The sequence below is a fragment of the Phascolarctos cinereus genome, unplaced genomic scaffold, assembly GCF_003287225.1.
Source record: "Phascolarctos cinereus isolate Bilbo 61053 unplaced genomic scaffold, phaCin_HiC Scaffold_1;HRSCAF=81, whole genome shotgun sequence".
NCBI classification, from domain to species: domain Eukaryota; kingdom Metazoa; phylum Chordata; class Mammalia; order Diprotodontia; family Phascolarctidae; genus Phascolarctos; species Phascolarctos cinereus.
In genome coordinates, this window is record NW_027555514.1 from 274,590,190 (window position 1) to 274,617,390 (window position 27,201).

Here is a 27,201-nt window from a genome sequence, read left to right on the forward strand (position 1 = left end):
TGGGCATGCACGCAGTCTCTGACTTCATCAAAGTCATTGATAAAAATATTGGATGGAGACCTCCTCTCATAGCATCATAGACCCTAGAAGGGACCTTAGATACCATCTAGTTCAACTCTCTTGTTTTATAGATGAGGAGACTGAGGCACAGACAGGTGAGGTGACTTGGCTTAGGTCATACGAGATAGTAAGACAGTGTGAGGGTGTCTAGTTCAGTAATTTCAGTGTGTCTGACTCTTCCTGACAAAAATATTGAAGTGGTTTGTTGTTCCCGTCTCCAGTTCATTTTGCAGATGAGGAAATTGATGCAAACACGGTTGAATGACATACCCAGGGACACACAGCTGTTACATGTCTGAGGCTGGATTTGAACTTAGGACTTTCTGACTCTAGACCCAGCGCTCTATCCACTGAGCCACCTAGCTGCCCTGTGGCTTATAGGATCATAGATTTAGAACAAGAAAGCACCTTAAGAGTCAACTGCTTCAGTTTACAAATGAGGAAATCAAAGCCTAGTTAAGTGACTTGCCCAAGGTCATATAGTTTGTCAGTGGTAGAGCTCAGATTTAATCCCATCCAGTGTATCACATCATGTCTTGAGGAGTAATGTTTCAGGGCCTCAAGATCTGGATAATTGCTTGGCTCCATTTCACTGGTGGGAATGGTCCCCAACCTGAACCCTGGTCCTATTTCCTGCCCGACTTGTCAGATTCTGAGAAAGGATAGAGAAGTCTCCTACTGCCCTGGTAGGTCACTCTATTTCTACCTTGACTTGTTGAAAAAAGAAAGGAAAGAGCTCAGGTATGGTGGTCCTCTATCACTTATTGGCTGTATGGTCATGGCCAAGTCATATAGACTCTCTAAGCCTGAGTTTCCTCATTCATAAAATGGGTCACTTATCCTTTAACTGCCTATCTCATGGGAAAGTTCTCCATAAATCTATATCCCCCAAATGTTCATGAATTGGAAGCTGTGACTGTTCTACTCTTGTACAGTGCCCAGCACAGAGTAGGCCTCTTATTTATTTCCTTGTCTTCTACCTTCCACCTGACATAGGACCATGGATTTAAAGCTGGAAGGGACCTTAGAGGCCACTGGATCAGACCCCCCCCATTTTACAGGGGAGGAGTGTAAATGACTTGTCCAGGGCTGCATGTCTTGTAAATGTCTGAGGTAGGATTTGAATCCAGGCCTTCCCACGTGGCTCTGTTTTCACAGGATAGTCACAGCTTCTAAGAGTGACTCCTAAAGACTCTTGTCTCCCTCTCTCCCTTGCTGCCTGCTCCATTTCCTGAGTTTGCTGGACACAGGAGCTCTGTAGGATCACATGGGCAAGGGCTGACCTAACCCAGTGGAAGCTGGGCTCCCTTGGAAGGCTCTGGAGGAAGCCTGACCTTGAGAGATTTCCAGTCCAATTTCTGTAGACTCTGAAGGATCAGATAACCCCAGGTTAAGCAATTAGAGGCTTACCCAGATGGAGACTCTGAACTGTGCAACTCTTCATTCATCTGCATTTTCCTCTCCTTGGCATTATGTCTCAGTTGGGTGGATTAACTGAATTCATTAAAAAAAAATGTAGCTATAATAATGGAGAGAATAACGTTCTTCATACTAATTCCCGAACTGCAAATTCAGACTCAAAATATTTCTGAGAATTCCACAAATTAACCGTATTGGAGCTGGATTACCCTCACGGACTAAGCTATTGGCCACCACTGCCTGGACATGACCTTGATCCATAAAGCTTCGAGAATGGCATTTTCACTAGGTGTTGCCATGCCAGAGACTCATAAACTCCAAACGGTATGGAATGAGAAACATTCAAAACATAGAGACCCAGCCGAGGAAATCAAATACATGTGGCAGCAGGCATCTCATCCGAAGGCATCCCCTCCCTCTAGTCGCCTACTGAACTCATCCCGAAGGTGGCTTCAGTGAGTCTGCGGAAGAGGGGCTGACATCCCAGTGCTCTTATTCAGGTCCCAAAAGAAGACATTTTATCCGTCAACTACAAAAGGATAGCACACTCATGATAACTAGCATTTATATAGGGCTTTAAGGTTAGTAACTCATTTGAGCCTCACAGCAATCCTGGGAGACAGATGCGATTATTATCCCCCTTTTGCAGATGAGGAAATGGAAGAAAGAGGAAGTGACTTGCCCAAAGTTACCTCACAAAGGACAAAGAGAAGAGTTAAGCTGGGTAAGACTGGTTGTATCCGAGAAGCACAGCTGAGATGTTCTTGGTTTTCAAAGGGTCTTCCCTTGTCTTTGTGTTTGGGTACTCTGCAAGTGCAGCCAGATGCACACACGGTACGTATCTATTCCTTCCCTCCTCCCAAAGTTGGTTCTTGCATCTATAGCCACACTAACATGGGGGCTAGAAAGGGGACTGTTAGAACCAGTGTGGTACAGTGAAAAGAACAAGGACTTTGGGGCTGGAGATCCTGGATTCAGATCCCACTTCTGATATTGCTACTTGTGTAACCTTCGGTTAAGTCATTTCATCTCTCTGTGCCTCAGTTTCCCCATCTGTAAAATGAGGGACTGAGATTAGATGGCTTTTAAGATCCCTTTCAGCTTTAGTTCTATGATCCTTCGAACCATCTATGACTTCTCCCTCTTTTAGGGTGTGCTCAGGGAACACGGTAAAGGGAAATTAGGGAGGTCCCTTCTTCCTGCTCTGCCCTTTTCCCATTTGTGTCTGCCATGCTAGGATGCTGCCTTCAGTGGGCCATTCTCCTCAATTTCTGTGGGGAACCATCTTGACTGGTGAGCAAGTGAGTGAAAACTAACCTAACCCTCTATAACAACAACCCCAGACTTGGCTTCCATCCATCTGTCCCAGCTATCTTGCCATATGCCCCATTGCCCCACATACTCTTCTTCCCACCCCTCCCCACCTTGCTCTGGGAACAATAATCTAATTAATACCGCCATCACTACTAGAAAAGGTTGTGGGGCTCATCTCGCCACTCCTACGACTCCCCTCCCAGTCTATCCCAGCTCTATGTGAATCATCCTCCTGTATTAGAATTAGAATTAGAAGCTTCCTGAAGGCAGAGGCTTTCTCACTTCTGTCTGTGTCCAGTTGCCAAGCACAGCACCTGGAATTTAATAGGCACTGTAGAAATGCTTTTACATTCATTCATTTATCCATCCATCCATCCCTCCATCCCTCCACCCCTCCATCTGTCCATCCATCCATCCATCCATCCATTCATCTACCCATCCATTCATGGTCCAGCCTATAACAGGGGAAAAGGCTAGATAGGAAGCTGTGAGTTGTCATTTGCCTGTTCTAATAGAATTTCCACTGCTTTGTTTCAGATTTTGGTGTAGGAGGCCTAGAGTCTAGGAATGCCAAGATACATTTCTCCCCCTCCCATCCACCCTAAAGACACTGTCCAGTTGGTGAATCATCTTAGTGCTCATCTCAGAGAGGCAACAGAGATAGAGAGCTGTCCTCAGAGTCAGGAAGACCTGGGTCCAAGTCCCAAACTCTGACACATACTGGTTGTGTGGCCCTGGATAAGTCACTCAAGCCCTTGGAGCCCCAGATAATTCTGTAAGAGCATGCAGATCAATCTGCATTGGCAGATGGAGCTTCCTCACCCAGTCCAGACCGAAAAACAAAAACTCAGACCTAATCAATTCTGGTCAACAAACATTAACTGCCTACTGTGTGCAATGCTTCACAGCCTGCGTGCTTAATCCAGCCTGCCATCTACCTTTGTATGAGTCCTTATTTTAAAATGTAAGACTTATTCTCCTTTGCTGTCAGGCTGAAAAGAAGTGGTGGGTTAGAGATAGCTGACCCCTGGAAGAGATGATTTTGAAGGAAATTTTCCAGGGCAGAATTCCTCTCTGTCTATTTTGAACTGGGCCTAGCACCTAGTGAGATCATAACTCTGGAGGTGGAAGGGCCCTTGAAGTTCATCTGGTCCAACCTCCTCATTTCACAGATGAGGAAACTGAGGCACAGAGAGCTCATAGGATCTCAGATTTAGAGACCATTTGCTCCAACCCTGCACATATCAGAGTGCCCATTACTGAGCAAACCTGGCAAGCAGAGACCTTATTATATCTGTACAGATCACCCAATCAGTCAATCGATAAACATTTATTAAGCACCTACTATGTGCCAGGCACTCATGCCTTAGATGGTGCCAGTGGTATTTATATTGGGTCTACACTGCTCTACTCGGAAGCAGCAATTTGAAGCAATTATCTGGATAAATCCTCTCTTCTGCTCTGAGTGTTTCAGATAAAAGTTTGGTTCGACAGACAGAATGTTCCAGTTCCTGGAAATACACTTTTCTCTGTGTCTATAGAAACATATGCAGGTGTAAGACAGGACTCTGTGGGCCACTCAGAGAGGGGGATGGTGGTAATAGACATGAAAAAGTTATCATAATCTTAATCATTGAACTTAAGTGATCGAACTGTACATTGTAACTGATAATAATAATGATAATAGCTAACCCTTATATGCCACTTGCTAAGTGCTAACACTATTCTAAGAGCTTTATAATTATTATCTCATTGGATTCTCACAACAATTTTGGGAGCTAGGTGCTGTTATTGTCTCCATTTTACAGATGAGGAAACTGAGGCAGACTGAGGTTAAATGAGTTGCCCACACCACTAGTAAATGTATGAGGCCAGATTTGAATTTAGGTCTTCCTGACTCTAGAACCAGTGCTTTGTCCACTGCTCCACCCAATTAAATAAATTGAAGTATGATACTATTTTCAATAAAACATTTTAGGTTGTTTTTTTAAATTGGGTTGGGTGGATCATAGGATTATAAAGCTAACCCTCCCAGCCCTGACATCCCCTGTTCTCAGGCCCCTCCCAACTCTGACATTAACATTCCAAATTCTAAGGATCCTTCCAGCCAGAGGTGTGTTGGGAAATGTTTAACAACCAGCTTTCTGAAAAGCAGGACATGCTGTTACATTTAATCTGCATTATTATTACAACATTTTCCTTATCACTTTCTAGACAACTGGCAACATTTAATCTGCATTATTATTACAACATTTTCCTTATCACTTTCTAGACAACTGGCAAAACAGTAATCACAGTAATCAAGCCCTTTTGAGTAGCATTTGCAGATTTTTGTGGTATAAATGCTCACAAGGGAAATTTTAAAAATTCCCCAAAGCCTGTAGAAGCTTCCTCCAGCACACCTTGACAGTCCCTGTTTGTTCTAAAGTCTCCCCCTGCTATTTCATGTTCTAAGAACCCTTCCAGATTCCAACAAAAGAAAGCCATTTGGAACAGCGGGATGGCACCAGTGTTCTAAGTCTGAGGAGCTGGGTTCGAGTCTCAGCTCTGTCATTTCCTGTTTGTGTGACCTTGGGTGAGTCTTTTAACCTCTCCACATCTGTTTCCTCATATATAAAATGAGGTGATTGGACCCTTTCCAGTTCTATATGTAAGAACTCATGAAAAGACTCCTGAATCCTTTTCTCCAGTCTCCATTTCCTTTGTGAACTTGACCTGAAACGGAAATCCCCGAGTAGGGGGGCCAGCTGCTTTCAGCCCCTTCCCCTAGGGGCCGGCCACCTTGTCAATGCTCTGGCCCAGCCTGCTGGCGCCACCAGGTCCCTCCATAAAAACAGCTGGGGAAGAATTAACATGATAAACCAAAGGGGCAGGGAAAGTCAGCCCGGCGTTATCTCCCTCCTGCTCCCTCTCTCCCAGGGAGCCTCTCCCTCGGCCCCTGCCCCCTCCCCAGCTCCCCCAGACTGGCTCTCCCTCTCTTTCATGGCTCAGAGGCTTGTTCCCAATGGCCCCTTTTGTTTCCCCCCATCGTGGCCTTTTTAATGGCCTGGAGAGCCATGGCAGCCAGCGGCAGTGGAGAGGCCGGCCCAGGACTGCAGGCTTTCTCATTAAAAAGCCCTGGTGGTAAGAGGCCTGCAGGCCGAGGCATGGGGGCCCTGTGTTCAGTTCATTAGAGTGAGGGGAGACGGCCAAGTTCATGGCTGACCCAGGCTTTAGGACCAGCTCTTCCCCAGCAGCCTGGACCTCTCCCCTGCTACGGGAGCCAGCGGCCAAGTCCCTCATTAGACTCTTAAGGGGAATGCTGACAGTAATACCATCTCTTAGGCTTTTGCTTATGAAGCAACCTTGTGAAGTAGATGCCATTTTAATTAGCTCATTTACAATTACAATCTGTTCATAATTAATTTTAATTAATTGCTTGATTGATTAATTGATTTGGCTTGGTGTCTGCCCCTGTGATCTCATCCGGGTGGAGAACTCCTGTTGGGGGAATTCCTTCCACTCAAGGAGACCATCAACTCATCTGTAACTTAGGGTCATGGGATCAGAGATCTAGAACAGGAAGGGACCCCAGAGGTCATTGGGACCAACCTCCTCATTTTACAGATGAGGAAACTGTGGCACGTAGAGAGAATGTGACTTAGAATCATCATTCTAGAGCTGGAAGGGACCTCAGAGGGCACTTAACCCAATCCTCCTAATTTTACAGATGAGAAAACTGAGGCCCACACAGGGGAAGGGATTTCTTTAGGTTTGTGGTCATAGATAATTGGGGAGGGGTGGGAGGAGAAGCAGCTCTGAGAAATTAGCTAAGTCACCCGTGGTCGCACAGCTAGTGTTTTTAGAGGCAGGGATTAAACTCGGGTGTTCTTAGATCTGAGGCCAGCCCTCTATGCCATGCTGCCTCCCAAGACAGTTACTAGAGGTATTACTATCCCCATTTGACAGATAAGAAAACTGAGGGTTATGGAGGTAAATCGACTACTTGCTCATGTCACACAATTGGGCTAGCTCATGATCCCCGACCTTTCCTTTCTATATGATCAGATACAAACTCTTCTGTTTGGCATTTAAAGTTCTTCACAACCTACTCTTCTCCTCTTTCTCGTGTTCCTACTCTTGACTCTCTCCCACACTCTCTCTGATCTAGCCACACTGGCTTTACTTGCCAGTCCATGGACACAGCACTTCATCTCCAGCCTCCTTGGCACAGAGTCAGCTCTTCACTCGCCCCACCTGCCTACCCAATCCATTGCCAAGTCTCATCCTGCCTTCCCAAGGTCTCCTTCTATCCAGTCTCACAGACTCCACCCTAATTCATGCCCTCATCACCTCTCACCTACACTATTGTGATAACTTTCTGATGGGTCTCCCGCCTCACGTCCAACCTCTATTCATCTGCCAAGGTGACTATGTCACCCTCTGCTCAATGCACTCAATGACTCCTTTCCATCTTCCTCTTCTCCCTCTCCCCTCTCTCAATCTCTCCTCCTCTCTCTCCCTTTCTCTGTCTCTCTCTCTCTCTCTCTCTCTTTATCTCTCTCCCTCTCTCTGTCTGTCTCTCTTTGTCTCTGTCTCTCTGTCTGACAGCTCCAACCATTACAACAGATTCCACAACACCTGCCCATTACCCTTACCTCTGCCCTCCAAGCCTCTTCCCCTTTAGAACCCTCCACGTACAGGAAGGCAGACTCATGTTCCCTGTGTCTTCTCTGGGCGAAATATCCTCAGCTTCTTTTCCATCAGTGAAGCTCTTTGAGGGCCAGAACAATTTCACAGTATTTGTGTCTTCCATGTGTGGCACGATGCCCAGCCTATTGTGGGTGCTTCCCACCTGCTGGATGATTGACATGCTCATTGAATCCATTCTTGCACTGCTTAGGAGCAGAGCCCTAAGCTCTGCTGTGAGAAGGTGTGAAGGGCGACTATCTGTACCAATGAAGGGAGTGCCCAGATAGCAAAGGGAGAGGGTGATCTCCAAAGTCTTTTCCAGCTCTTAATTCTAGGATTCTGAATAAATGGGACTGAAATTTCAGGGCAATTCAACTCAACAAACACTTATGAAATGCTATTATTGTTCAGTCATGCTTGACTCTTAGTGACCCCATTTAGGGTTTTCTTGGCAAAGATACTGAAAGGGTTGGTCATTTTCCTTCTCCAACTCCTTTTACAGATGGGGAAACTGAGGCAGACAGTGTGAAGTGACTTGCCCAGGGTCACACAGCTAGTGTTTGAGGCCAGATTTGAACTCAGGAAGAGGAGTCCTCCCGATTCCAAGCCCAGTGCTCCATCAAACAAAACAAACAGAACAGTCCCTGCCCTCAAGGAGCTTCCATTTGACTTGCTGTCTAGCTGTCTTGTGAATGGCTGTGGGAAGAATTCCCTGGCCCTCCAGTAAAAGGCCCTTGGTGGGATGAGTTCTCTCTCACATTGTAAGATTTTTCTCTCCAGGAGTTCTTAACTTGGGGTCATGAAGTTGTTTTTTCTAACATTTCAATAACTATTTCAACATAATTGGTTTCCATTGTAATCCTATGTATTTATTTTATGCACTGAAAGATGGTGATCATAAGAAGGGGTCCCTAGATTTCAGAAGATTGTCAAAAGAGCACAGGACACAGAAAAAGTAGAAAACTCCCATTTTATACTGAAACAAAGTTTAAAATGGTTGATTTCTGGCTTCTTGGAGTTAAGGTCAGGGAATGTCCAGATTCTACTCTCAGAAGTCTGGGGGCCCTGAAGCCACCAAAGTAACTGGTCGTCATGCCCAGCCCCAGCCGCCCCAGCTCCATAACACACGCTAGACCACCAGTGTGCTATCCCTGGAGTGTTTATTTGCAGGAGAAAAGAGGACTTCCAGAAATGCCAGTGTTAAAAGCCTCAGGCAGTGAAAAGTATGTCTAAGAGACTTGTACCCAGCTGAGGCTGGAGAGCTGCCAAGCTTCTGAAACCCTCCCAACTAGCTCAGAGTTCTCCAGGGGGATTGTCCGGCCAAAACTGCCAGGGTTCTGGAGTGCAACAAAGAAGTCTGACATTATCCTCAAGGGAAATGCTTCTTTCATTCAGGCTACCAACCTGAGATCAATCATAGACGTTAAGGTTGGAGAGGATCTTAGAAACAATTTCATTCAGCCCTTTTTATTTTACAGATGAGGAAACTGAGGCCCAGAAAAAAGTGATACGCCCAAGCTCACACGGAGTAGGAAGGGGGAGAGTCAGGTTTTCAATACAGGACTCCCAACAGATAGGCAGTTTGGGACAATGTTGGACTGCTGAATTTAAAATTCTGGATCGAATTTACGATTAAATACTTGTGTGACTTTTGACAAATATTTAACCTTTGTGGGATTCAGTGTCTTCATTTGTAAAATGAGGGGTTGGACCAAATCACATCTAAGATGCCTAGTTCTAAATGCATGATTCTATGAATCACAAATCTATGATTCTATGAATCCAAATTCAATTTTTTTCTTCTACTATTTTGCAGTTTTATCCAAAGGGCAGCTAACTGGTGTACTGGATATTGGGTCTGGAATCAGAAAGACCCAAGTTCAAACCTGGCCTCAGACATCTACTAGCTGTAGAAACCCGGGAAAGTCACATAACAGCTGCCTACCTCAGTTTTCTCAGTGATAAAATGGGGATCATAACAGCGCTCACCTCCCAGGGTTGTTATGAGAATCAAATGAAACGGTATTTATAAAGTGCTTAGCACAGTTCCTGACACATAGTAGACCCTTAACAGATGTTTATTTCCTTCCTTCTCATAGTATGTGTAGGGGTAGACAGAGGGGTCTTTGCTTCCCTTCTCTTTTTCCTAACTTTAAGATGGGAAGCCAGGTTGGACTCTGTCTCTGAGGCCCCTTCCAGCTATAACATCATAGGATTCTTGGTCCAAAGTTGTAAAGAAATGCTCTTTCTCTGACCCTTCTCCCTTCCCCCCTTCCCTTTCTCCTCTGGCTGCAATTCTGTGGATGATAAGGGTGAGAGACATTCGCCTTGTCTCCTCCAGCTACCAGCAGAGCCGACTGAATGTTATCACCATCAATCAGCCTCAGCTAAGAGGACAGGAAGAAACCATTGTTAAACAGAGGTCTGACAGCTTCTTAGATTCCCATCCCAGTGGGAGCTGGTGTTGAAAAAGGGGAGGGAGGACGTTTGTTAATTTTGTTTTGGAAAGCGGGCAGGGTCTCTCCATCTTTGGGATTATACACTGTCTACTCCTGTCATGCTCTGTCCTTGGGTGATGTGATGGGAAGAGCGCTGGCCCTGGAGGGAAGAGACCCAACTGCAGGAAATCAGGACTTTATATTTGTAGGGCAGGTGGGGGGTAAGTTTGAGCCTCAGTTTCCACATCTGTCAAAAGAGGGGCTTAGATTTAATGCCCTCTAAGATCCCTTTCAGCTCTAGATCTCATTCTATCAAAATCACCCAATCTCTCTGAGCCTCAGTTTTCTCATCAGTAAATTAGGGCTGATCAGTGCTGTGTGCTTGGCATAACCACAGACCAAGAAGCTTTCTAATTGGCTGAAGGGATTCTGGGGTTGTATCATGGTTATTTGTCCTCGTGCTCCTTGCTGGATTGTAAACTCCATGTGAGTAGCGACCACACAGGCAAACGCAGTGTCGTGGAAAGCATATTGGTTTGGAGTTGGAAGACTGGGGTCTGAGCAGGTCTTTAAAGATGTTTATTAACTTCCTGAGCCACAGATGGGGTGCAGGCTTGTTGTCCGTACCCCATCTTCACTTGCAGGGATATTTAGCAATAAGATGTCATCACATACTGAAAGTGGACAGGAACAGAGGGATTGATTCATTGATTGCTCCGCTTCCAATTTTACAGATAAGAAAACTGAGGCCATAGAGGTGGAGTGACTTGTCCACTGACACACACGTGGTGTGGGTCAAACCCAAATCTTCCTGCATTTTGCACCATATCTTTCTTCTTCTCCTGGGAATGAATGAGATTATGAGTAAGACACTTCAGCCAGCAAAAGCTTTGGCAGCCTTTTCAAAAACCGACCCAAGCAAGCCCTGGCTCGAGACAGTTGAACAATGAGGAGTCATGAGTGATTTATGATGGGTTCTGCAAATCCTGTAAATGACCATAACACCGTATTCCCAAAAGGAGAAGTTGAGGGTTAGGCTGAGTGTGGGGGAGTGAAGCGGAGGAGTGGGTCACGGCAGGAAGACAAGGGTTGGAAGACAGACAAGAAGGCATTCGGAGGACATTTCCTTGTGGTCTGAAGATCCTGCTCTGACTGAGCAATTAGGAATGGGAATTACAAGCTTCTTCCATATTTGTAAATTTGCCTTAGACCCATCAGGACGTGGAAAACCAGCATCTCTCATTCTGTCTGCAATAGGGACATGAGATAGAACATTAGAAAATATGATTCTTTCTGAAAGACCACTGTCCACCAACTTAAGATTAGGAGGTTATTAGAGTACTGTGATATGAGTTAGGAAGCCAGAGTTGCCCACTGGCCATCTGTATGACCAAAGCCAGGGATTTTCCTTCTCTGGTGCTCCAAGGTGCCACATTCGTAAAAGGAAGGGAAGAGAAAGATGATGTATGACTTCCCATACTTCTTGCTTTGATTCATTTTCATCATTTTCCCTTTGTCTTTATCACTTTCACTCTATTCTCTTTTTCCTTATTTTTTTCTTTCTTTAAATTATTTTTTATTAATTTATTTTTAGTTTTCAACAATCACTTCCATAAGCTTTTGAGTTTTAAATTTTCTCCTTTCCCTCCCCGCCTCCCTCCCCAAGATGGCCATGTAATCTGATATGGGCTGTAGATATACATTCCTATTAAGCATATTTTCACATTAGCCATGTTGTAAAGAAGAATTAGAACCAATAGGAGGAACCACAGGAAAGAAGAAAGAAAACAAAACAGAAGAAAAAAAAGAGCAAATAGAATGCTTCAATCTGCATTCAGACTCCATATTCTTTCTGCAGATGTGGATACCATTTTTTATTATGAGACTTTCGGAGTTGTCTTAGATCCTTGCATTGCTGAGAAGAGCTAAGTCTATCAAAGTTAGTTATCATAAAATGTGGCTGTTACTATGTACAACGCTCTCCTGGTTCTGCTTACTTCACTCAGCATCAGTTCATATTTCCTCACTTTTCTATCAGCTTCTTAACCACCATCATCCATGGAAAGCACAAATATAAACTTTACTCTGAATTTATAACAGGTAATTGTTGAGGGGGAGGGAGAGAAAGGGGAGGTAGAGCCTATATTTGACCAGTATGACAATGCTATTCCCTAGAATCATAAGTAGGAGCCTACTTGAAGTGTGTGTGTGTGTGTGTGTGTGTGTGTGTGTGTGTGTGTGTGTGTGTGTGTGTGTGTGTGTGTGTGTGTGTGTGAGGGTGGAAGGTGAGACTGTGCCCAGAGGACAGTCTGTTCTAGCCAGGTGCAGTAGCAATGGTACCCTTAGAGAGTCTGGCCCAACCTCGGGGAGGGCTCTGAGGAGAAGCTAATGGTACCATGATGGACCTAGGGAGAGGGACGATGGCAAGGGATTTGTGAGGTTGCAGCCTGACCTGGGGAGAAGGAAAGGGAATGCCTGTGAAGATGGCTCACCCTAGTCATTCTTCTATAGCTCTTAACTTTAAAGACTTTTCACAGGTGTTATCTCCTTTTGGCCTCACGGCAGGGAGATAAAATAGAAAGTCAGTAAGACCTGGGTTTAAGTCCTTTCTCTGACCCTTACTGGCTCTGCGACCTCAAGGAAGTCTTTTTCATCTGGCCCCTGGGCATTCTGTAAGACTAGAAGTTAATGCTTTGATTTGCTTTGATGGAGGGAATTTTCATACTAGGACCCAAAGGTATTATAGGTCTGGATAAAAAAAAAAAAATGAAGACCCAAGCATCTTCAGCATAATCTTTTGGAGGCTCAGAGAATGGCTTTCCTGAGGTCACCCAGAGAGTTAGTGGCAGAGGAGAGATGAGAACCCAGGTCTTGCTGAAATACAATCAAACTATCCATTCCTGGGCTCCTTTCTGCATTTCAGGCCCCTATGCTGTTTAGGCGCAGGAAGCAACCACCCGCTTCTGAGGCCAGTGAGGTTGCCCCGTGAGCCTCTTGGGGACCCCTGAGAAAAATAACCAAGGAGGAAAAAACCCCACCTAGCCAGCAACTGCCCCGTGACACCTCTGAGTGGGACTCTGTTCAGCCCGGTCTTTGTCTCGCTCATTAGCTGCCCCACCCTCTCCTCTGGCCTTTTCCAGGGGGCTTCCTGCCCAAGGCCATTGTCCCAAGCTCTCCACTCCCCATGGATTAGACAAGGAGATAAACTGTTGGCACCTTTAGAAAAATATTCTCTTAGGAAATCATTAGTGTGATTTTGGTTTCCTACTCTTTGGAGGGAACTCATCCAAGGCATAATGATCAGATTAGTTGTATGATGGTTTTCTGGGGCTGTGCTCTTAGTGGGTTACTTTTCCCCCAGTGCCTGGGGGCTCTGAGAGGCTGTGAGGCATACATAGTAAGAGCCTGCCTCCAAGTCAGGAAGCCCTGGGTTGAAGTCCTGCTTCAGACACATACTGGGTGTGTGTGACCCTAGGCAAGTCACTTAACCTCCCAAAGCACGTCCTGTGGTTCTAGTAGCCCTATAATTTCTGTGTTATAAAGAACTTCTCCCATAAGCAGGCTTCCCTCGTTCTGTCAGGTCAGCATCTTCTCAGCAATTTACTGTTCTAAAGAATTGACCAGCACTGACTGGTCCACTGCCTTGGCCAGAGTATTGTAGCCATTTTGTGCTAGAGGTGAGACTTGAATCCCAATCTTCCTGGCTTGGATGCCAGTTCTCACTAGGCCTCACTGCTTCTCAGAGAACCTGGGTTCAAATCCTGACATTGACGTCCAACGTGCAAAACACAAATTCCCTAGACCTCAGTTTCCTCAAGTGGTTGAACTGGGTGCCCTCTGAGATCCCTGGGTGCTCCTGCTTCTGGTACACACTCGCTGTGTGACCTTGGGCAAGTCACTGAGTCTCCCTGGGCCTCAGTTTCCTCATCTGTAAAATTAGGGGATTAGATTCCTCCAAGCTCTATCTGGGGTCCTAGGACTTGGGGAAATACTCCAGACAAGATACTAAGCTGCATTGATGGAGAAAATCACTTAGACCCACATAGAGAAAATATCAGGTCTGGACAAAATCAAAACACACCAAGAAAGCTGAAGTCACACTAATCCCGACTCCTCCCGGGAGCCTCCCAAAGCGATTCTCTGTCATCCCTCGCAAACATAGTCATAATCATAATTAGAATTCATTTTTGGGTTGCTAGCTCCCTTCTCTTGTCCCAAGCTTGCCCCCATTTCATCCACAGCACTGACTGCTCATTCATGGCCTCTTGCAAAGCATGGGTAATGGGATGCTGGTCCAGTATCCTCTCATAATTCTGCTTGATTTTTCTTTAAATGGACTGCTTGCTGGGCATGCCTTAGCATGTACAATATTGGAAGAAGTCAGGGAAACCCTGGAGGGCTTCTGACCTTGTGCTCAGGCCATGGCCTTGAGGAATGGGAAGATGGCTGTCTCTGGAGCTGGTGGACCTGGAATTGTGTGTGTGTGTGTGTGTGTGTGTGTGTGTGTGTGTGTGTTTGGGGTGGGGTGGGGGGGAGACAATCCCAACATTTCCCAACTGCTGGCTGAGCAATACATTCCAGTCCACAGATATTTTCCCAGTGGCCTGCCATCTACCATGAAGGGCACTCAAATAATTCAGTGGAGGAAATGAGTATTACAATTTTATTTTCTATTGAACTATATTCAATTGTTTAAATGTCGGGTTGTACAAGGGACAGAGAATAGGATGGTAGATCCTGGCAGCCATGAGATCTTTGGGGAGAATCAACCAATCAAGCAACACTTACTAAGTGCATACTATGAGGGACATTGTGCTACGTGCTGGGAGTACAAAAATCAGCCCCCAAAAAGTACCTTCCTTCCAGGGGCTTACAATCGAATAGGAAGATCCGGGCTTTGCATAAGCTAATTGACTCTTCCTATTGTCAAGTCTAGAATCACAGATCACAGATCTTACTCCAAGGGAGCACTGAGGCCAACCCTTTCATTTTATAGGTGAGTTAACTGAGGCACAGAGAGCTAGCTTTCTTGAAGGTTGAGCAAAGACGTTCCATTTTACTCTAAGCCTTAGTGCACCTCTCCTTTCTCAAATCATCCTGCATTGATGTAACCCTGTGGCTCGGCATACCAGCTATTGGCTCAGCCTTAGGAGCTGGCTCTTGTCTCGGACACTCGATAGCTGAGTGACCCCACTCATGTCCCTTAACTCCTTAGGTGTCCCCGCCCCAGGCACCTAAGGCTATCAGCTGTTGAACACTAGGGATCTGAGTTGTAGAGAGAGTCCCTATGGGAGTTCCTCATGCTACTAAGTTCACAAGTGACTGGACCAATTCATATTTAGTCACTTACACGATGTATAGCTACTACAGAATATAAACCTCTTGAAGGCAAGGACCATTTATTCTTTCTTGTCTTTGTAGCAGGATCATAGAATCATAGATTTAGAGCTGGAAGAGACCTTGGAAGCCATCTAGTCCAATTCCCCCCTGATTTTACAGATGAGGAAACTGAGGCCCAGGGAGATTAAGTGATTTAGGATCATCAGTCTGGGACTGAAAGGGATCTTAGAGGCCATCGTCCAACTCCCCTCATTTTACAGATGGGTAAACTAGCCCAGGGAGAAGTGCTTTGTAAACCCTAGTCCTCAGATTCCAAATCCACCTTTCTTTTCATTTTACCTCAAAATAAACTCTTATTGAGTGGGATTGGCTCACGGGACTTGCCCAAGGTCACACATAAGTGATAGAGGCAAGAGACATTCCAAAGGGTTTTGAACTTCCAATGGAAAGGCAAAAACCTTTATGCCTAAGAAGAATGTTCTCTTCCCTCTCTCATCCTTAAAGCAGACACCGAGATGGTATCTGTTCCGTCTTCTTCCCTGGGGTTTTTGTGGTGACCAAATATGGTAATCTATGTGAAAATCCATTGGTAAACTTTAAGCACCATGTCAGCTATTCCATGAAATCCTAGAGCTGGAAAGGACCTCAGACGGCATCTAATCCAAACTCCTCATTTTACAAATGAGGAAACTGAGGCTGAGAAAGGTGAAGTAACAGAAAGTAATTAGGAGAGCTGGGATGTGAACCCAGGTCAAATCTAGTGCTCTATCCTCTACCTGCTATAGCATTGTATCACTCTACTTTTTAATTTTCCTCTCTCTAATTCTGGGGACTCCTATTCCTTAAAATAAGGCATGAGAGTTGAGGAAAAGCCCTGAAGCAGATGTTTCTGGGAGGTTTCCTTTATCCTTAACCAAGAAGCAGAAGTTTATTCTGTATATGTGTGTATATATTAAAGAGAGAGAGAAAGAGAGAGAGAGAGAGAGAGAGAGAGAGAGAGAGAGAGAGAATCTCGCAATTGTGAGATTCCTTTGCATATGTGCATTTGCATATTGTTTTCCTCCATTAGATTGTAAGCTCCTTGAGGGCAAGGATTTAGCATAGTGTCTGGCACATAGATTAATAAACATTAGTTGAATTGAAAATTATTGAACTGGTGTCATGCATAAAGAATCAGACTTAGAGTTAAAAAGACCTCAGTTCAAATTCTGCCTAAGTAGAGATTTTCCAGCTATCTGACCCTGGGCAAGTCACTTAGCATCTATCAGCTTTGGTTTCCTCATCTGTAAAATGGGGATAATAAGAACACCCGTCTCACAGCATTATTGAGTGGGTCAAATAAAATAACATCAAGATGAACACACAAAAAAGAGAATGCATATAAAGTGATTTGCACACCTTAAAACACAATCTAAATGTTCAGCTCTCTGGTCCTCAGTTGCCTCATCTGTAAGACAAAGAAAGGGTCGGATTAAATAACTTTCTTGTTCCCTTTCAACTCCCTGAAGAGGTTTGAATTTTACCAGTTAGAAGCAGCCCTGCTCACAATTGGTGATTTAGGTGTTGACCTGTCTTGGATTTTAGCTGAAGTCTCTCAGCAAAGATTTTGGGATTCTTTTTATGGATTCCTAGTTGCCCCCCATCTAAGGACCCTCCCCCTCCTCCCTCTCCCTCACCCCACCAATGCACCCAAAATAAAAGATTACCTGGCACCAAATGCCAACAGAGCCATTAGTCATAATGCTCACAATAACGTATCGGGGCCATGGCACACTGGGAGGAAGTCTGATAAAGAAAACACTACCTAAGATGACTTTTAATTGGCAGCCAAAGCAACAGCGTGACGGTGCCAATTCCCTGCACACTTCTCCATAATTCAAAACCTCCTCCCCATCCGGAGTGGAGAGCGGACCCCTCCCCTCCAGAATCCCAGGCATCTTGCTTCCTTCATGATTCCATTCAAATGTCACCTCCTCCAAGCTTATCAGACCATCACAGTATCTCAGGGTTGGGAGGGATCTCTGAGGTCAACTAGTCTAATCTTTCCTGGAAAAAGAATTCCCCAGAGACTATTCCTTTCCTTCCCCCTCTCCCACCCCTCCCCAAGATCATCTAGCCAACACGAAAAGACTTCTGCTGCCTGAGGCAGCTCATTCCACTTTGGGCTGGCTCTAATTGTTAGAATGCTTTTCTTTACTATAAATCTGTCTTTCTGCACTTAATAACTATGTGATTTTGGGTGAGTCATTTAATAAAAAAGACTGCATTTAATTTCTCTGGGTCTCACTTTCCTTATCTGTCTACAATAGGTGTTTCCACTTTCTCTCTTCTCACTTTTTTCTTTACCTCTTAAAATCTGGCTTCTGACCTCATCATTCCATCTACACTACCCTCCTCAAAATTACTGATGACCTTTGGGACCAAATCCAATAACCTTTTCTCAGTCTTCATTCTCCTTGACCTCTCGCTGCCTTTGACACTTATAAAAGGGAGAGAATAATAAGAACTGGGAGGTGGAGAGTAGGGGTGGAGTAGAGAGCCTGTGTTCTCTGTGATACTTTCTTCTCTCTAGGTTCTTGGGACATTTCTTTCTCCTGGTTCTCATCCTACCACTCTGACTGCTCCTCTGTCTCCTTTGCTGTATCCTCCTCCAGATCACACCCTTTAACCCCAGGAATCTCTCAGGATTCTGCCGTTGAACTTTACTCGGTGATCTCATTAGCACCCATAGATTTAATTACCATCTCTACGCTGATGATTCTCTACCTATCTACCTGTCCTGCCCCAATCTCTCTTCTGACCTCCAACTGCCTTTCAGATATCTCAAACTGGATGTCTTGTAAACATCTTAAACTCAGTATTTCTAAAATAGAACTTATTATGTTTAGTTGTTTTAGTAGTGTCTGGCTCTTGGTGACCCCACTTGGGTTTTCTTGGCAAAGATTCTGGAGTGGTTTGCCATCTCCTTCTCTAATTCATTTTATGGATGAGGAAACTGAGGCAAGTAGCATTAAAGTGACTTGCTCAGAGTCATACAGCTAGTAAGGGTCTGAGGCTGAATTTGAACTCAGGTCTTCCTGACTCTAGGCTCAGTGCTCTATCTACTTTACCACTAGTTGTCCCCCTGTAGAGGACACTGTCCTCCCAATCCTTCAGGCTCACAACCTAGGAGTCATCCTGAACTTCTCACTATCTCTCATTCTCCATACCCAAGCTATTGCCGAGGCTTGTGATTTCACCTTTGTAACATCTCTGGAATATGCCCCCTTCTTTCCTCGGACACTGTCACCATCATGGCGTAGACCCTGATCACCTCCCACCTGGACTATCTCAATAACTCCTGACTGCCTCAAGTCTCTCCCTGATCCAATCTATTCTCCATCCAGTCACTAAAGTGGTTTACTCTTAAGTGAAGGTCTAATCATGCTACCCACTAACCAATCAATGCCAGTGGTTTCTTATCGCATCAAGATGAAATGCAAAATGCTCCATATGGCATTCAAAGCCCTTCATCACCTAGCCTCCTACCCCTCCTGTCTTCTTATACTTATTTCTTGGCATGTACTCTTCAATCCGGTGACATTGGCCTCCTGGCTGTTCTGTAATCAAGACATTCCATCTCTCAGCTGGAGGCTTTTTCTTTGGTCACCTCCCATGGCTGGGATGCTCTTTCTCCTCCCCTCCAACTACTGACGTCCCTGGCTTCCTTTAAGTCCCATCTAAAATCCCACCTTCTACGAAAAGCCTTCCCTACCCTAGCCCCTCCTAATTTTAGTGCCCTTTCTCTGTTAAATACACACACACACACACACACACACACACACACACACACACACTGATTGTAAAATAAGGAGGTTGCACTAGATCAGGGATTCTTAACCTGGAATCCATACATTTTCTAAAAAAATTCTAGATAATTATATTTTAATGTAATTGATTTCCTTTGCAATCCAATGAAGTTTATTTTTGCTGAAAAACAATAGGTATTCATAGGTTTCACTAGACTGTAGAAGGGTCCATAACACAAAAAACCCTGGACTAGGTGAAGGATACTGCTGTTACCAAGATGGATTTTTGTTTCAGGGAGAAGTTTGAGGCCATTTAAAGTCAGTCAGTCAATAAGTATTTATTAAACACCTACTATGTGTCCTGCATAACGTTAAGCACTGGAAATGCAGAGAAAGGTAAAAACAATCCCTGCCCACAAAGGAGCTCACTTTCTAATGACAGAGATAACACAGAAATAACCAGGTATGCTTACGTGTTGTTGAGCCATTTTTCAGTCGTATCCAACTCTTCATGACTCCATTTGGGGTTTTCTTGGTGAAGATAATGGAGCTGTTTGCTACACTCCATAGCAAATGGAAGGGAACCCTAGAGGAGAAGGCACTAGCAGTCAGGGGAAGTGGGTGCTGGGAAATTCCTCCTGCAGAAGGTGGGCTTTGAGCTGAATCTGGGGAAGCTGGAAGTCAGAGGCGAGAGAGAGCATTGCAGGCATGGAGGTGGGACTGGGGAATGGGGACAGCCAGTAAAAAGGAGTGGCGCCTGGAGATGGAGGCCTAACCAATTTCTCAAATGCTATCCTTCCTAATTCTCTTCCTCTTATTTAGTCCTCAACCACTATAATGTTTAAATTAGACTTACGTGTGAATGATTGCTTTCCTAGACACTTAGGTAGGGATACACTAGCTGAGATTGACTCTTACTTGCTTAATCCTTAGTGCTCCCATCTTTAAAACAGATATCATCAAATCTGTTTTCCCTTCCTCCTGGATCTGTCACAAGGATCGAACACAATGATCTTTCTGAAAATGCTTTTGTAACCTCTCAATGACATGTCAATGTAAGAAATTACATGGGATACCACTCATAGAGACACATCTTCCCAGGCACACTTAACAGGATCCCCTTTGCAGGAGCCAGGACCTCCTCATCCTCCACAGCCCGTTTGTAAGGAATCAGAAGGTGAGGGAACATGCCTCTGGAAGGGATCAAGGCTTCTCTGGGTAAAGGAGCCAATTCCATTGTCATGGGATGGAGACGTTTCTCCTCCCTCCCGGCCCGTGGCCTATGACTGACAAGTAACAGCAGGCCATCAGACACAGAGCCTGTTTCCCATTTGCCTGTCACTGCCTCTCCTGTTCACCTCGGTCACAGGAAGAACACCAGATGCCTGAGAAGAGGCAGGGGGAGTCCTCCCCCCACCCCCTGCCCCACCATTGCTGATGAATCCATGGGATTTGGAAATAGTTGATGAAGGCAACAGATGCAAGCGGAGAAAAAAAAGAAAGGAAGGAGAGGGCATGGTGGGGTCAGAAATAGGAACTCAAATTATAGGCTCCCCCAAAGAATGGCTACTTGGGCCAACCCCCTTTAGAGAAGTTGTAGCTGCAAAGGACCATGGTGATCTCTGAGGAAGAATAACTTTGTAAGATCAACCAGCCCACAGGAAGTCAAGGGGCACCCCACTTTATAGGACAGCAAGGCTCCTGGAAAATCGCGTTAGTTGAATTTTTATGAATCACATCGTAGCATTCTTTAGAACAATAGTTCATGTTTACAAGAGCTCTTTGCAGTTTATAAAGCACATTCCTCATGGAAATCCTTCAGGCATTATTATTCCCATCTTACAGATAATAATGTCATGTTTACATAGCATGCACTGATTTTCCCATAACTTTTCTGTAAGGTAGGAAGGGCAAGAATTTTTTTCTGAGTGTCCGGATCTATAATTGCACAGGTGCAGACTCCCTCCCCAATGCTGATTGGTGATTCATCTGTAACTTACAGTCTCAGAGCAAAGGTTCTTAACCTGGGATCTGTGAATTTTATAAAGAAAAATATTTGGATAGTCATATTTCAATATAATTGGTTTGTAATCCCATGTATTTTGGTTTATGAATTAAAAATATGATTCTGAGAAGGGGTCCCTAAACTTTACCAGACTGCCCAAGGGTCTAGATTAAGAATCTCTGGCAGAGAGAGTTGCCTTGGGGCACAGAGAGTGCTAAGTGGTTTTGTATGTGTCAGAGGAATTACTTGAACTCAGGTCCTTCTGATTGAAAGTCCAGTTCTCTCTCCAAAACGTCACAGTGATCCTAGGATTTAGAGCTGGAAGGGACCTTAGAGGTCATCAAACACAACCCCCATCTGCATTGTGCAGATGAAGAAACTGAGGCACAGAAAAGTTGTGACTCACTCAGGGCCACATGGTAAGGGCCATAGGCAAGATTTGAATCTAGATCTTTCCAACTCCACATCCAGCTCTCTATCCACTTCCACACACAGACTCAGGGAAAGGATTATTACCACGTACAATATTCCATTTCTTATCTCTGCCTTTACCTAGAATACAGCCTTGTATACAAGTCCTCTGCCTCTTAGAATTTCTAGTCTCCTTCAAAACTCAGTTCAATGGCTTCCTCTTACAAGAGGCCTTTCCTAATTGCTAGTGTCTCTCTTTCTCCCAGATTAACTTGCATTTGCAAGACAGAAACATAGATAGAGAGATAGATCTATGAGAGAGAGAGAGAGAAAGAGGAAACAGACAGAAACAGAGACAGAGAGAGACAGAAAGGCAGAAGGATAGAGAGGAAGAAAGAGAGGCAAGGAGGGAGGGAGAGAAGGAGGAGGAGGACAGAGATGAGGATGAGGACGAGGATGAGGATGAGGAGGATGAAGAAGAGGAGGAGGAAGAGGAGGAGGAAAAGAAGAAAAATAAGAGGGAGGAGGAGGAGGAGGAAGAGAAGGAGAAGGAGAAGAAGGAGAAGAAGAAGAAAGAAGAGGAGGAGGAAAAGAAGAAAAAGAAGAGGGAGGAGGAGGAGGAGGAAGAGGAGAAGAAGAAGAAGAAGAAGAAGAAGAAGAAGAAGAAGAAGGAGAAGAAGAAGAAGAAGAAGAAGGAGAAGAAGAAGAAGGAGAAGGAGAAGAAGAAGGAGAAGGAGAAGAAGAAGAAGGAGAAGAAGAAGAAGGAGAAGGAGAAGAAGAAGAAGGAGAAGAAGAAGGAGAAGGAGAAGAAGAAGAAGAAGAAGAAGAAGAAGAAGAAGAAGAAGAAGGAGAAGAAGAAGAAGAAGAAGGAGAAGAAGAAGAAGAAGGAGAAGAAGAAGAAGAAGAAGGAGAAGAAGAAGAAGAAGAAGAAGAAGAAGAAGAAGAAGAAGAAGAAGAAGAAGAAGGAGAAGGAGAAGAAGAAGAAGGAGAAGAAGAAGAAGGAGAAGGAGAAGAAGAAGAAGGAGAAGAAGAAGAAGGAGAAGGAGAAGAAGAAGAAGAAGAAGAAGAAGAAGAAGAAGAAGGAGAAGAAGAAGAAGAAGAAGGAGAAGAAGAAGAAGAAGGAGAAGAAGAAGGAGAAGAAGAAGAAGAAGAAGAAGGAGAAGAAGAAGAAGAAGAAGGAGAAGAAGAAGAAGGAGAAGAAGGAGAAGAAGAAGAAGAAGAAGGAGAAGAACAAGGAGGAGGGGGAGGAGGGGGAAGAGGGAGATCTGATTCTGCTGTTGTGTCCCCAGTGCCTACTACACAGTAAATGCTTAATAAATGATCGGTTGCTATTGTTGAGGAAACCGAACCTCTGAGAGCTAGTAACCATGTCAGGATTTGAACCCAGGTCTCCTCCCTGCAAGTTCAATGTTCTTTTTCTTGCTGAATGGTACCAGAGGTTCCTGTGAGGTAGGTAATGCCTATACCATCACCCCATTTTACAGATGAAAAAGTGGAGGCTCGGATAGCTCAAAGATTTGTCCGCATTTACACAGCAGATGAACATTTGAGTGGACATCTGTCTCAGTTTTGTTTTCCGTGCCTTTCCTCCTCTGCTAACTTTTTCCTCCTGGTCATCAGAGCCCTCTTCCTTCAGGAGACAAATTCTCAGCCAGGCATCTCTCCTTTCCTAGCGTTCCTTAATCCTCATCAAAGTCTTCTGCTATTATCACAAGAGAACAATAGCTGACATTCTTACAGCACTTTAGTGACGACTTTACGGCAGCTAGGTGGCGCCATAGTGCGCAGAGCTCCCTGCCTGGAGTCAGGGAGAGTCATCTTCCTGAGTTCAAATCCAGCCTCAGACAATTATTAGTTGTGTGACCCTGTGACACAATCCTGTTTACCTCAGTTTCCTCATTTATAAAATAACCTGGAGAAGGAGATGGCAAACCACCCCAGTATCTTTGCAAAGAAAACCCCAAATGGGGTCATGAAGAGTCAGACACAGCAGAAGAGCCTCAACAATGATTCATAAGACAAATAACAGCTCACCTTATGCCAATCATAGTTTAGATTTTAAGGTTCTCTAAGATCCTTGATAAAATCTGGAAGACTCACTGTCTCATTGATCGTATTCACAAGTCATTCCATGGGTCATCATTATTCCCATTTTACAGACAATAAAGTCACACATACACATACACACACACACACATATCATACAGTGAATTTCACATAAGGACATTTATAAATCATCCTCAGGGGAAAATTATTTCTTGATTTTTCACTCCTTCCGGAAGCCCGCATTTTGCTTCCAGTATCATCACAGTATCTAAAGGATCTCTTTTGTGGTGAATGCTTGGGTAAAGTGAAAAATATTCTATCAAGTTGTAATATTTAGGCACTATCTTTGACATCCAGATCTTTCCATTTTCATCACACTTTGTGCCTGACCCTCAGAATACTTACTTCATGGCTTTACCAGCTCTCATTTCACCCAGAAGAATCTTCCTCTCCTGGTATAACTGCCAAATAGTGTAACCATTATTTTCTTTTAAAAATTTATTGTTTTAAGTGAGTAGAACCAGGAGGACATTGTACACAGTAACAGCCACATCATGTGATGACTAACATTGATAGACTTAACCCTTCTCAGCAATGCAAGGGTCTAAGACATCTCCAAAGGCCTCATGATGGAAAATGATATCCACATACAAAGAAAGAACTATGGAGTTTGAATGCAGATCGAAGCATACTATTTGCTACTTTTTTTCTTCTGTTGTGTTTTGTATCCTCTTTCTAGTGGTTCCTCCTATCAGTTCTAATTCTTGCTTACAACATCACCAATGTGAAAATATGTTTAATAGGAATGTATATGTATACCGTCTTGGGGAGGAAGGGAGAGAAAAATTTAAAACTCAAAAGCTTATGGAAATGATTGTTGATAGTTCAAAATAAATTAATAAAAAAAGAAAAAATATTCAAAAAATATTTCCCAATTACATGTAAAAAAATTTAACATTCATTTTTTTAAATTCTGAGTTCCAAATTTTCTTCCTCTCTCCCACCTTTCACAATCCATTAGAAGGTAAGCAATATACTGATTATGTATGTGGAAGTCATGCAAAACATATTTTCATATTAGCCATGGTACAAAAGAAAAAAAACCATACAAAAAAGCAAGGAAAAATTTTTTTTTAAGTATTCCTCAATTTACATTCATTCATCAGTTCTCTCTCTGGAGGCGGATAGCATTTTTCGTCATGGGTCCTTTGGAATTTTCTTGGATCATTTTCTTGATCAGAGTAGCTAAGTCTTTCACAGCTGATCATTCTTACAATATTGCTGTTACTATGTACAATATTCTCCTGGTTCTGCTCACTTCACTTTGTATCAGTTCATATAAGTCTTTCCAGGTTATTCTGAAACCATCCTGCTTTATAAGGTCTTATATCGCAAGTGTGACCATTATTTCAAAAAAAGTTCTAGACATGCTTCTTTTTACTTTCATCTCTCTGGCCATCTCTATAGTTCCTCCTAGTTTGTCTTCTTCCTCCTGTCTTCTCCTCTACTCTTCCAGTCCTCTCCCCCAGTTTTGGAACCATGAACCATGATCAAATCAATACTGTCATTGTTCCTGGATGGGGAGTACCAATCCACTCAACCATCCCTGTACTTTTCTAGACCTGGCTATTACTCCCCTTTGTGCCTCATTTCCTCCATTAGAATGTAAGCCCTTGAAGGGAGCAGCTGTCTTTGTTTTCTGTACAGGTACAGTATACTCAGTGCTTGGATTATTATAAGTGATTGATAGATGCTTTCCCATCCATCCATCCATCCATCCATCCATCCATCCATCCATCCATCCATTGTTCACTGACATTAAGGAACATCTAGTTTAGCCTTTTACTCAAAAGGAACAATGAATAGAAGGGGTAGATACTCAGATGTAGACTCGATATAAAGGGGAAACTTCCTAGTATTTCAAGCATTCACCAAGGGGTCTATATGTCTCTTTCATTCTCTCTGTAGTTCTCATTTTCACATACTCTTTTGCATTCCCCTTCACTGGAATCTTTGAGTGAGGGCTAAATGACTTCTCAAGGATTTTGCAGAAGATCCCGCAGAGGGTGCGTTCATAGGGTCACAGTTTGAAAGCTGGAGCAGACCTTGATCTTGGGGGCTACCTAGTCCAATCCCCTCATTTTACAGATAAGGACACACAAGTCCCATGAGTTGTCCAAGGTCACACAGGTAATTAGCATAAGAGTTGGGTTGTAAACCTAGTATTCTTGCTCCCAAAGGCTCTCTGAGGTCCCTTCCACCTCTGAAATTCTATCTATTTCCCATAATCCTGGATGAAATCTCAAGGCAGCCTGACACAGCAGAGAGAACAGTAGACTAAAAAGTCAAAAGACATGAGTTCAAGTCCTGACTGATGCTGAGTAACTGGAATGACCTTAAGACTCCTCTGAACCTCACTGAGTCTCAGTTTCCTTCCCTATAAGATGGGGCAGTGGTAGAAACCTGGGACAGTGGAAAAAATCCTGAACCTTCAGGCCAAGAACCTAAATTCTAATCCTGTTTCTGTCACTTGTCACCCACGTGGTTTTAGGCAGGTCACTTAACTGCCCTAGGCCTCAGTTTCCCCATCTGTAAAATGAGGGAGTTGTACTATATGGCCTCCGGAATCCCATCTCTAGAGCTATAATCCCATGATATCATGCCCAAGAATCCTTTCAGCCCTGAAAAGCTCTGAATCCAACTCAGAAGCTCCTTTCTTCCCACTGGCTGCCCTTCTCTCCATGGCATGCTATTCACCATCTGCCATTTTCCCCTAGAAGGTGGGCCACTCTCCAGCTCTGGCCTTTCTAGGGCGGCCAGGGTGTTCACAGTGTTTCTCTTCCATCAACAGTTTCGTGCTATCAGCTCCAGATGTCGATGGAGAATCCATCAAGTTAAGCCCAACGAAGTCCCACCTGTCAAGCCAGGAGCTGGTTAGCAGCAGCATTCTTCCTCGAGGAGCGCAAACCAGGGAATATCCATTTTCCTTGCTGACACCCTGAGGTTGTAAGGCAGCCCGAGTGCTCGGGCCGTTTACATGAAGCCCATCCTAATTGCATAGCACTGCTCCGTAAAAAGAAGATTAGGCCTCATTATCCAGGAACGCATTTGGCATTTTTCTCCTCTGACTGAAACTGTTTAAAGTGCTGGACACTATCTCTCTCCCTGTCTATACATCAATTCCTCTGCTGTCAAAATGCCCCAGCCACATCCTGCCTTTTCTCAGGGTTGAAAATGTTCAAATTGGGTCAACTAAGAGGGGAAAAAATGTTATCATTTCACCAGTTCCCCCCCCCACCTTAGGAAAGGTTCCCCAGCTTTTCTGTCTTTGCTTTTCTTATTCTGAGTTATAGTAAAACCTCTGCTAACGAGATGGTATGGTTCTGGGTAATTTGATTTCTTGTCTTTTGTCTACCTCAAGGCCAAGAGGAAAAATCCTTTTAGCCCTACTTCAAAATCTTTCTAAAATATGTTTGGCTACTTTTCTGCCTTAATAATAAAAGCTAATATGATATATATGTATGTATGTATGCATGTATGTGTATGTGTATGTGTGTATATATGTATAAACACATACACATGTGTTTATATATGTATTTGTACTCACACCATACATATATGTAAAATGTACATATTCACCTATATTAACACATATATATGTATGGACTTTAATATATACACATACAATGTATACATATACACTGCACAT

At 44.0% G+C, this 27,201-nt stretch overlaps 2 long non-coding RNA genes across 2 annotated transcripts in view; both read left to right on the top strand.

Moving 5' to 3' along the window:
• Positions 1-27,201, top strand: part of LOC110205679 (uncharacterized) — a 164,148-nt gene that overhangs the window by 32,953 nt on the left and 103,994 nt on the right. The window lies entirely within an intron of this gene.
• Positions 1,439-26,865, top strand: LOC110205682 (uncharacterized). Its single transcript, XR_002323650.2, has 2 exons — positions 1,439-2,313; positions 26,344-26,865. It is a non-coding gene; the product is annotated as an uncharacterized LOC110205682 (long non-coding RNA).